General features: G+C 35.6%; 1 pseudogene; it reads right to left on the bottom strand.

Annotated features, from left to right (window-relative positions):
* Positions 1-5,490: 5,490 nt before the first annotated feature.
* Positions 5,491-8,614, bottom strand: LOC135970464 (52 kDa repressor of the inhibitor of the protein kinase-like; annotated as a pseudogene).
* Between the last annotated feature and the right edge of the window lie 3,636 nt (positions 8,615-12,250).

Consider the following 12,250-nt stretch of genomic DNA (forward strand, 5'->3'; position numbering starts at 1 on the left):
TACCTATCTTCTGTTCTCAGTTCACAGCTCATTCCCTTATACTGTATTATCTTTATATGTACATGCATTTTAAATACCTGCTTTCCTCTTTCCACTTCTGTGTATCACCAGAGAAACTCAATTATCAATAGTCAAGACCTAGAAGACTTCTCAATTTGTCATAATTTCAAAAAGGCTTTGATCAGTGTTCATTTCAGAAAAGTATCTGAAATGTAAACTCATTGAAGCATTTTTCCATCACTTTCATAAAAATTATTCTTCTAAGTAAATATATGATCCTCACAATGTTGAAAAGTTTTTGGAAGGAATTACTTAAGAAGTAAGCAGTTCAGCAGAATGAGACTATTTTTTCTGAAATTATTTTTTTCAGAAAAATATGATCAAAGAAAGTAAAAAACAAAGTGTCTCAAAATAGCCATTCACTTCTTCATTCAAATCAGTATAGCCCTGAAGGCACACAATCCTTAGGCCAGCACTTAATTGACTTAGGCCATGAAAATAGCTATAGGGAAGTCATATCAAGAGGCAGAGATACATTCTCTGTTTCATTTTTTTCCTTTTTTCTGTGATTGGTTTAGAATGCATAAACTCATTTATAGAGATAACTAAAAAAATTATGACAGTCTTTCAGTTCTATTTTGCTCTTTCTGAAATCATGATGGCTTTGGATATATGTAGAATTATACTATTAAAATTGTAGGCTGGGCATGGTGGCTCACTCCTGCAATCCCAGCCCTTTGGGAGGAGGAGGTGGTTGGATTACCTGGGACCAGGAGGTCGAGACCAGTCTGGCCATGTGGATTACCTGGGACCAGGAGGTCGAGACCAGTCTGGCCATCATGGCGAAACCTTGTCTCTACTAAAAATACAAAAATTGGCCAGGCATGGTAGCACACTCCTGTAGTCACAGCTATTCTGGAGGCTAAGGCAGGAGAATCGCTTGAACTTAGGAAGCAGAGGTTGCAATGAGCTGAGATTGCCTGGGTGACAAAGCGAGACTCTGTCTCAAAAAAAAAAAAAAAATATATATATATATATATATATATATATATATATAATTACAATGCTATAAAATTAAAAATTAGATCTTGTCTTTTAATTATATGATGACTTCCTCCTAGGTGAACTTTACATTTTTATTTCAAAAGACAAGTTAAATTTTTAAAATTGAGTATGAACCAGATTATTATAATTACAACTATTTCACTAGGAGTGCTTTTTCTCCTAAACTATAGGTTCCTTAAGAGCAGGTACCACATCATAATAATTTCTACAATTTCAGAACTACTCTGAAATATAGTGGGCACTAGCCAAATGTATACTGAATTAATTGTGATATTTTTAGCACAAATATACCCTGATAATCCTTTGCCATGTTTGTACTAAATTCAAAATGTTTCCTACTGACCATAATGCTGTTTGTGTGAAATAGGGTTATATATTTTCTTCCAATATTCCTCAAAGACAGTATGTCAGTCAACCACCCTAGAACATTCACACTTCTATCTTCAAGATTCTCAGCCTTCCTTTCCCAAAATTTACAGTAACAGTGCAACTGCTAGCTACAGTTTCTATATGAGCATGTGTCTTCACAAGCACTCTGGACATGAAACATTTTTGTACATGTATAACCGACAGCACATAAGACAGAAATAAGACTTTACTTGAACTTTTTAAAAAGTAGATATTGTCAACTCTGGACACCAGAATCTTAATTTCAAATTGCTCAATTGTTGGTTGAGTCTCAAGTTCAATCAACTTGAGCTTTGGGAAGGAATGACTTCTTAAGGACACAGGAAGGGGAGCATCACACACTGGGTCCTATTGCAGGGATGGGGGAGGGGGGAGGGATAGCATTAGGAGATATACCTAATGTAAATGATGAGTTAATGGGTGCAGCACACCAGCATGGCACATGTATACATACGTAACAAACCTGCATGTTGCGCACATGTACCCTAGAACTAAAAGTATAAAAAATTAATTAATTAATTAAAACATTGTACTGGAAAAAAATATTTTTTAAAAAGGTGGGCAAAGGAAAAAAAATGTAAGAAGTTCAGCGTAATATTATTTTTTCTGAAACTATTTTTCAGAAAAATATGATTGAAAAAAGCAATAAAACAAAGTGTCTCAAAATAGCCATTCAATTCTTCATTTATATCAGTATAACCCTGAAGGTACAAAATACTTAGGGAAACATTTAATTGGAGGAGCCATAATGCTCGGCAAATTGTGATACATGTTGTGCACATCCTCCTTCTTTCTTCCATTTGTTTGAATTGAGAATTTTTTTCCTATTTCATTTATTTTTTCTTTCTATGAATTTGAAAGTTACTCTTAGTGTTCGCCCTAATTATGTCCCTAATATTTTAGGGACATATTTAACTCTTCAAAGATTAACTGTTTTTATCCTCTCGAATGAAATAATATAACTTTAACATCCAACCATTGATATTACCTGAAAGATATATTTCTCTCTCTCATGCATTCATCACTATGGATCGCTGTTTTTAAACCAACATTCATTTTACTGCACTTTGTGAAAGAAATTATACTGAATATGTAAAAATCAAGTATGAACTGTTCAAATAATAAATTAATAGAATTAAAAATTACATCCTTCTTTATCTTCCTTCAAGCCTCCCACCCCTTCTAGTAATAATCTCTGTCAACAATTCAGTTTGTTTCCATCTGGATTTATTATTCTACATTTACAAACAGGTAGGTATAGATGCAGATATGCACACGTATGATTTGAAATGGTTATGGTTTTGAAGGTTTTATTTACATAAATTGGAACATATTTTCTGCTTTTTCTTTTTCCCTTATATCTTCAAGAGATTTTTCTGTCTATACAATACATCATTTCACTGAAGAGGAAATAAAGACCCAGAAAGGTGAAGTGACTTGCCCAAAGTCACACAGCTATTAGCTCCAAAGATCGTTATGAAAGATTTTCCTCCCTTATCAGTCAGGATAGGATAGATTGTACTTCTGGCAACAATTAATCTTTAAAATCGCAGGGGCCTGCCACTACAAAGATGTGTTTCACACTCACTTTGTAAGTCCATGCACAGTCTCTCCACTTACCTTACCTCCAGGACTCAGAAGCAGCCTCTACCAGTCTCACAGCAGAGGTAGAAGGAAGATGCCAAATCATTACCTGGCCCAGAAAGCTTCCTCAGTAACATTCCATTGGTCAGAGCAAATTACAGGAATAAATCTGACATCAAGGTGGTGGAGAAGTATAATTGTCAACAACAAGAGGAGCCATAATGCTTGGCAAATTGTAATACGTGTACATGTCCTCCTGCTTTCTTCCATTTATTTGAATTGATTGAGAACTTTCTTCCTATCCCATTTTTTTCTCTCTGTGAATTTGAAAGTTACTCTTAGTGTTTACCCTAAAATGTTAGAAGCATATTTAACTCTTCAAAGACTATTATTTTTATCCTCTCAAACAAAATAATTTAATTTTAACATCTAAGCATTGACTTACATGCTATTATTCTCCACTATTTTAGTTATTTTTATTATTTCACAAATCATATTTTATTGCTTTTGGTTTTTCAAACAACATTTGTGGTAATTTATCCATTTTTATCACATATTCTGGTAACTCTTTCCTTTTTTAATTACAGATATTCATTGTGGAATTATTTTCTAGTCTTTCAGAGTGTATCCTTTAGAAAATCTTTCAGTAAGAAACTATTAGTAATAAACTCTCTTTTTAGCTCTCACTGAAAATGCCTTTTTATCTCCTTCTTCCTTGGTTATACTGTTCTAGGTTAAGATTTATTTTTGTATCACATTTTGAAAATGTTATTTTGCTATTTTTTGGCTCCGTTATTGAGGATGAGAAATATTTGGCTGATCTAAATGTTGTTTTCAGTATTTAATCTGTCTTTTCCCTCTGGGTGCTTCTAAGATTTTCTTTTTTATCTTTGATCATCTTCAGTTTCAGTAGGATGGATCTTTGGTTTGACCGCAAATCTCACAAGAGTTATAGTTAGATTGTCTCAAGAGATATTATATTTTACCCTTGAACCCAGAACCTCTGCAAAGAGTAATTATTCCTTGTTGATTATTTTACAGACAGTGTAACTATCGCTGGTCTGACTTTATGCAGAGGTTCTCTTGTTAAACTTCTGACACAGCAGGACCTAGGCTTTGTCTTTTGACTCTATAGTCCTAGACAGCCATATAAATGAAGTTCATGGAACAAAACATGGATAAATGGAGTTCCTTAGAACAGTCAGGGAGTTGAATCTTGCTCGCCCAACTCTAGATTCATGATCCTCACTATATATTTCCCTTTTGAGGATTTATTTGACTTCTTTCTGAATCAGCAATGCAGTTATAGATGTATTTGTAGATGATTTTCAGGAGAAGTGGGTAGGGAAGATAATGTGCCAAAACACTGCCAAGGAAATTCCTGATGGGCTTGTTCAATAAAAATTTCACAAGCACATAAAGAAGGCTTGGCGCGCTCTCTCTCTTTTTGACATTCCCACTTGCCATTTTTCAAATAGGAAGAAAACAGTTTAATTTAATTGAATCTATTTGGTGAAATAAAAGAAATGTCACTTTCTACACACATATATATAATAAAAAACAATATACAGAATATTTTTCTTTTTTAAACAAAATTTACATTTTATTTAGACTAAAATAAATTATACAAAATTGATTTTCCTCACCAAAAATAGCAATATTTTCTGTAATATTTCTAGATAAAATACAAAACACTTATTTTTGTAGTTTGCCAGCTTTTGTTTACAAATCAAGATGAGGCAGAAGATACAGTCATGGAAAAAGACAGAAGAAAACATACAAGTCAGTTGTCAGTATTCACGGCCTCTGATTCTGCCTTGACCATAAAGTGTTCTACATACTCCTGTTAAAAAGCATATGATGATGTAGTTTCAACAAAGAAATATAAACAGTAACAGCCAAATGTGGAACAACAACAGCAGGCTTTTCCATTCAAACTTCAACTGTAACTTGTTCCTTTAAGTTCATTTACTAAGACAAAACCTGCTCTAAAGTCCTTGTTTCTTGATCTCACAAGCTTCTCACTCTGGTCATTCTTTAACTGTCAATTACAGAGTTTTAACAACATACCTGAAACTCTTCTTAGTCCAAGGTCAATTATAAGGTTTATTTTAACATATTATAAGATGTACTCCTTACTCCTACACCTCCTCAAAATATATTTCTTCAAATAATTGATAACTCAATATCCAACAATCAAATCCAAAGTGATAATAAATGTTATACCTAAAATGCCTTAACTAAAACAATTCCAGAGTGCCAGTAGCAGAGATCATGCAGAAATAAAACAGGGTGTTTTCAATGCTAGCTTCTGGAAGAAAAAATAGGTCCTCAAAGCATCAGATTTCAAACAGGAGCCATTTAAATAGTAAGATTATCAGTAATTAATGTATTCAATGGGAGGCCTATAGGCAAAGATATTCAGTGACTGAGTGACCTGCATACACCTTACAGCTTTCCTTCCAAATATCAAATGTAAGATAAAGTCCATTTAAAGAAGCTTTTAAGTATCTGTAATGATTTTTGAATTATCTGTGGGGAATTCTGACTTAGTGGGATAATGTTTGATATATGTGTCCACCATTAAATCCAGAACATGCTTTAGATCAAAATGTATGTTAAGCAAAGCCAAGTTACTCGACCTTTGGTCTGTCGAAGGTTTCCTCAAGTATGTTTTGAGATGCTTTGTCCATTTTCATACCACTAATTCTCAACTTTTATCACAGGAAGAATACACAGGACCTTCAGCAACGCATACACATTAGTAAAATCTTGATTTAGTCAAGTGGAGAGTTTCATAAATGGTGGATGGAAGCTCTATATTTCTCCCTCTGTCTTTCCATTTGATTCTTCAACAATGCAGTTTGGCTGAGAGCATATTGGGACGGGGTAAGTCACTTCTACACACGCCAGTATAGTGTTCCTCTAATGTATAAAATTTGAGCTGACCTGTGACTGAGGGTAACAGAGATAAGCATTTACGAGCTTTGAGGTGCTGTTCTGAAAACCCACCTTTAAGTTCCTGAATAATGTACTCCACTGTTGAACATGCGTTTTCTTTTTCTTTTTTTTTTTTTGAGGTGGAGTCTCGCTCTGTCGCCCAGGCTGGAGTGCATTGGTGCGATCTCGGCTCACCGCAAGCTCCGCCTCCCGGGTTTACGCCATTCTCCTGCCTCAGCCTCCCGAGTAGCTGGGATTATAGGCTCCCGCCACCATGCCCGGCTAATTTTTTGTATTTTTAGTAGAGATGGAGTTTCACCATTCACAGGATGGTCTCGGTCTCCTGACCTTGTGATCCGCCCGCCTCAGCCTTCCAAAGTGCTGGGATTACAGGCGTGAGTCACTGCGCCTGGCCGAACATGGCTTTTCTTTATAAAAACTCTCATAGGGTAGTTGGAATTTCAGGTTACCTTGCTGAATTCTGTGGAATTTCTCAGGGAATTTCATTTGAATATCAAATTGGATAGTCATATTATGACTTCCTCAAACCAAAACTCATTATAAACTTCAATTTTTTTTCCATCACTTTACTGAGTGACTCCAGTATTGCAGTCAAGCTACTGGTTGCAGACAAGACCTCAGAGGTTTGCCCCTAGAGATTTTTCCAAAAGTCTCTTGTAAAAAACAAAAACAAACAAACAAACAAACAAAAGGACATTTTAAAGAACAACAATGGTAACAATGAAATCAAAACCTGTTACTGTACTTCACGGTACAAATGCATTATTATTGCATCTAATATTTGTCACTATTTGTACCATGCAAACATAAAACAAGTGCTTTCATGAGGCCCACTAAAATTTCAAAAGCATCCTGCCTTCCTGTCCATGGTGAATGTCAAATTTCCTTCAGTTCTTTACCCCTTTCTTCACTCTTCAGAAAAAGAAAAAAATTACATTTCAAGTTCTAAAAGCAGTTGTGGTAATTGATTGATAGAAAAAAATGAACAAACTTCAATTGTTCCCAATGCAACAGAAACTCCCCATAACAGTCAGTGATTCCACCAACCACATATTTAAGGCATAAGGAGAAGAGAGATATCTCCTCTGTAGATATCTTGGGGATATTTTTGTAAAAGTCTAGAAGCAACTACTTTCATTTTAGAAGAAAATTCAGTGGACAGAATGGAAGCCTGCCTGTAACAATACTCTATTTGTAGCCCCCACTTCTCAGTTGCCACAGTGTGGAATTTTACAGCCAAAATTTGTGCATAACTTCCTAAGTTGGGAAGCCTACAAAATCCTCTTTCAGGTTATGAGATTCATGGACAAACCTCGCCAACACAGGTGATGCTCTTCCCCCACTATGTCCTCTATATTGACAGTGATAAGGGAAAGAAGAGTGAGATTCTCACTTCCCTGAACATTTCTACCTGAATACAGCTCTCGCAGATCTCTAGCATCTGTTTCTGATGGGTTTCTTAGCAGAACAGTGCATTAACTGCAGTTGTCTCAAAGTGCTTTCTCGGGACCTCTTCGCCAGAATTTATCAGCCACTCCAGCAGTTCTTAGAAGTTATCAGGAGCAAAGAGACCTGGGATTTCATCAGCTTTATATTTATACAGAGGTATGTTTTGCTTTCCTGTAAGAATACAAATTTCGAATCGAAATTTTAGGTATTCTTTGTTTTGCTTCTCTTCAAGGGTTAGAGATAAAATGTCCTCAACTCCTTCCGCACTTGGGATTCTGAGCATTGCTGTTACTAGTTTCTTTATGTTATTTCCTTTTCCTGTTGAGAAGTTTGGTCATTTTTTTTTTCCTGTTTCCATGTCCTGATTTCTTTTTTTTTCTTCTTTTTTTTTTTTTTTTTTTTTTTTTTTTGAGATGGAGTCTCGCTCTGTCGCCCAGGCTGGAGTGCAGTGGCCAGATCTCAGCTCACTGCAAGCTCCGCCTCCCGGGTTTACGCCATTCTCCTGCCTCAGCCTCCCAAGTAGCTGGGACTACAGGCGCCCGCCACCTCACCCGGCTAGTTTTTTGTATTTTTTAGTAGAGACGGGGTTTCACCGTGTTAGCCAGGATGGTCTCGATTTCCTGACCTCGTGATCCGCCCGTCTCAGCCTCCCAAAGTGCTGGGATTACAGGCTTGAGCCACCGCGCCCGGCCCCTTCCATGTCCTGATTTCATCTTCACTCAATTCTTTTATTCATTTTCTGTGTCTACTATGTGGATTGTCTAAATGATTAGTAAGAGCACATTGTGTGGATATTGCATTATCTCAAAGAATTACCCTGTAAATACAAGGTCTACAGATCACAGAGTTCTCAAATTGTTTGGCACATAATTGATAATGTTTATTTCGTTGATCAAGTGTTCTATCTTCTAAGTCTCTTCTCTGCTACAATTCTCCACCCACTCCTGGCATCTGGCCGACCCCCAAGAACCTGAAGAAGGCCAGGTAAGACTCCTTGCTCTTCCCCTTACAGTTGGGGACAGTGCTGAAGTTCAACCTTGTCACTGCCTGCCTGCTGACCCAGACCCTCATCCCACATCCTCAGAGTATCCTACAGGCCTGTCTGGCTGGAGAGAGAAGCCTGGCTGGTGACAAAGGGAGGGGCAGGCTACACATGCTTTTCTGCTTTTAAATTCCAGTCTTTATTCAGGTAGGATATGTTTTCTCTCTGAGCTCACTGTTTTGAAATCATTAGTACTACCAATAACACGGCAAACACACTATGAGCACTGACAAATTGCTGACAAGAGGACTAAGAATTCTTCAGAACTGCAATTAATGATTACTAGTTGAACTCTATTTTCTATTTTCACATAGATTCAAATAAGTTTTCAGAAAAATTCATCATTATCCAAACCTCTCACTATCCCATATCTAAAGGGAACCAAATAGATTCAGATATTCAGATATCACAACATCCTTTACCATGTGAACACAACTATCCTAACAAGTTATATAAATCCAGGAGCTGAGTAAATTCAAAGAACAAAGGTTACTTGTATTAAATAAGACCTAGTATAAGAAAGTGATATGTATGGCATAGATTAGGTAAAGAGTATAGACTTTATGGATATAAAGAAGATCAATGGAAGACAGAGAACTAGGTAACAAAAGAAAAAAGACATTACATTTCCCTAACTATAGGCAAGAAGAGAAAAGCATCATATAGGTGAAATGTAATTTCCAAGAGCCATTCCTCATTCATCTTCTTGAAAAGTCTATGATATTTTTTCTCATATCACCTTATCAAGTATCTTTTCTGTATTGATTAAATATGGTTAAGAATATCCACTAGTTTCTTCGGCAGGTACTTTAACAGCTTCAGTCCTGCTTGCGTACATTCTAGCCATAGTTTGGATATATCACTGACCAAGAAAAATGAGTGGAGCTGCACAGATAAATTTGTGAAGCAAATTCTCTACAACCTCTTTCTTCTCCTCTGTCCCCATCTGTAACTCTCCATTCCAAATGCAAGCAAATTTCTAAATCTCCTTGTTAAACTGAGAAAGATTCAAATACATTTATACTTTGAAAAAACCCAAATTTCCTCTGTGTTAACTCTGCTTGTTCTATTTGTTTGTATTGTAAGCTTTCATCGCTAATTGTGAAATGCAAAGTTGTCTTCTGTTTAAGGATATCTGGCTTCAGCCTGCCAAGCAGCAATTGTTGCAGGATGCCTGAGCAACCTTCTAGGAAGGATAATAGTTTGATTTTTCCTCTTCCCACTTCCCTCTCCAAATACTGGCATTTGCTTCCTTGGAGAATAGTAATCCTTGGCCTCCAGTTCACTTAAACTGCTAAATGAGGAAGGCTATATTTCACAAACATGTTTTCCCCCTTAACCACTCTACCAGTCCAAAAATAAGAGATAAAAAAATCCCATATAGATCAATAATAATTTTACAAATTTGTTTTTTACTTCTTCGAAACCTGTCCTGGCTGTCATTCCAAATGAATCTCTAATAGTGGAATTTCAAATGTACTAAATAGCAGGAATGTAAGTTTGGGACCTAGACTCTTAGATAGTAAACGAAACCCAACAAAACCCTAGCTATGGTGTTTTAAACTTAAAATTTGTTTGTGGTCTGGTTATATATGAAAGTCAGCTATTTCTTTGTTGTTTGTATGTTTGTTTAGGGGGTCATTTTGGTTTTCATTTTTTGACTTTTAATTAATTTTTAATTGACAAAGATTGTATGTATGGTGTACAATGTGATGTTTTGAGAGATATATATATAGTAAAATGGTTAAATCAAACTAATGAGCATATCTATCCATTACTTTACATATTTACCATTTTTTTGTGGTGAGACCATTTAAATCTACTATCTTAGCAATTTTTAAGTATGCAATACATTGTTCTTAACCATAGTCACCATGTTTTACAATAGCTCTACTGAACTTTTTATTTTGTCTAACTGAAAATTTGTATCCTTTGAACATCTTCTCTATCCTACACTGCAGCCTCTAGTAACTACCATCATACATTCTACTTCTATAAATTTGACTTTTAAAAATTCCACATATAAATGAGATTATGCAGTACTTGTCTTTCTGTGCCTGGATTATTTCACTTAGCACAATTTCCTCTAGTTTTATCCATGTTATTTCAAATGATAGAATTTCATTCATTTTTAAGACTGCATATTATTCAATCTTAAAAATTTTGTATATTTCCCACATTTTCCTAATCCATCCATTCATCCATGACATTTAGGTCTTTCCCATGCCTCAGCTACTATGAACAATGCTGCCATGCAAGTGGGAGTGCAGATACCTCTTCAGCACAATGATTTCATTTCCTTTCTAGATACATCCAAAAGTGGAATTGCTGAGTCATATGATAGCTCTATTTTTAATTTTTTGAAGAACCTCCACACTATTTTCCAATACAGCTATACTAATTCACACCCCCACCAATGATGTACAAGGGTGCTTTTCTCTATATCCTCCTTAACACTTATCTCTTGTCCTTTTGATAATAGCCATCCTAACAGTATAAGGTAATATCTCATTATAGTTTTGATTTGCATTTCCCTGATGACTACTGATATTAACAATTTTTTTCATGTACTTGTTGGCCATTTGTATATCTTTATTTGAGAAATTATTTTAGGTATTTTGCCAAATCCTCAAGGAAATCAAATAACTCAATTATTAATCGTAATTTGTAATTGGGTTATTTGCATTCTTGCTATTGAATCGAGTTTCTTAAGTATTTTGAATATTTAACCCCTTATCAGAGGTATGGATTGCAAATATTTTCTCACATTCAATAGGTTGTCTCTTCACTCTGTTGATTATTTTCTTGTGCAAAAGCTTTTACTTTGCTGTAATTCCATTTGTCTATTTTTGCTTTTGTTGCTTGTGCTTTTGAGGTCACATACAAAAAAAAAAAAAAGAATCTTTGCCTAGGTCAGTGTCAAGAAGCATTTATCCCATTTTCTTCTAGAAGTATTACAGTTTGAGGTCTTACATTTAAGTCTTTATTTTTAGCTGATTTTTATATCTAGTGAGAGATAAGGGTCTAGTTTATTTTGCATATAAATATCCAGTTGTTTCAACACCATTTGCTGAAGCAACTCTCCTTTCCCCAGTGTGTGTTCTTGGCAACTTTGTTGTAGATCAGTTGACCATAAATGCAAAGATTTGTTTATAGGCTTTCTATTCTGTTCTATTGGACTGCATGCCTGTTTTGTATAGTACCATGCTGTTTTGATTACTATAGCTTTATTCTCTTTGCTCAAGATTGCATGGGCAATTTGCGGTCTTTAGTGGTTTCATATGAATTTTAAAATTATTTTTTTCTATTTCTATAAAAAAAAGTCCTTGGGATTTTGATAGAAATGGAGTTGAATCTGTAGATCACTTTGGGTAGTATGGACAGTTTAGCAACATTAATTCTTTCAATCTCTGAACATGGGATATCTTTTCATTTATTTGTGCCTTCAATTTCTTTCATATATGTTTTCTAGTTTTCAGTGTACATACACATCTTTTATCTCTTTGTTTAAGTTTATTCCTAAGTATTTTTTATATGCCATTGTAGGCTGGGAGTGGTGGCTCACGTCTGTAATCCCAGCACTTGTGGGAAGTTGAGGTGGGTGGATCACGAGGTCAGGTGTTCGAGACCAACCTGGCCAACATAGTGAAACTCCATCTCTACTAAAAATACAAAAAAGTAGCCAGGCATGGTGGCGAGTGCCTAGAATCCCAGCTACTTGGGAGGCTACGGCAGGAGAAT

Source organism: Macaca fascicularis, chromosome 4 (genome assembly GCF_037993035.2).
Source record: "Macaca fascicularis isolate 582-1 chromosome 4, T2T-MFA8v1.1".
Lineage (NCBI taxonomy): Eukaryota > Metazoa > Chordata > Mammalia > Primates > Cercopithecidae > Macaca > Macaca fascicularis.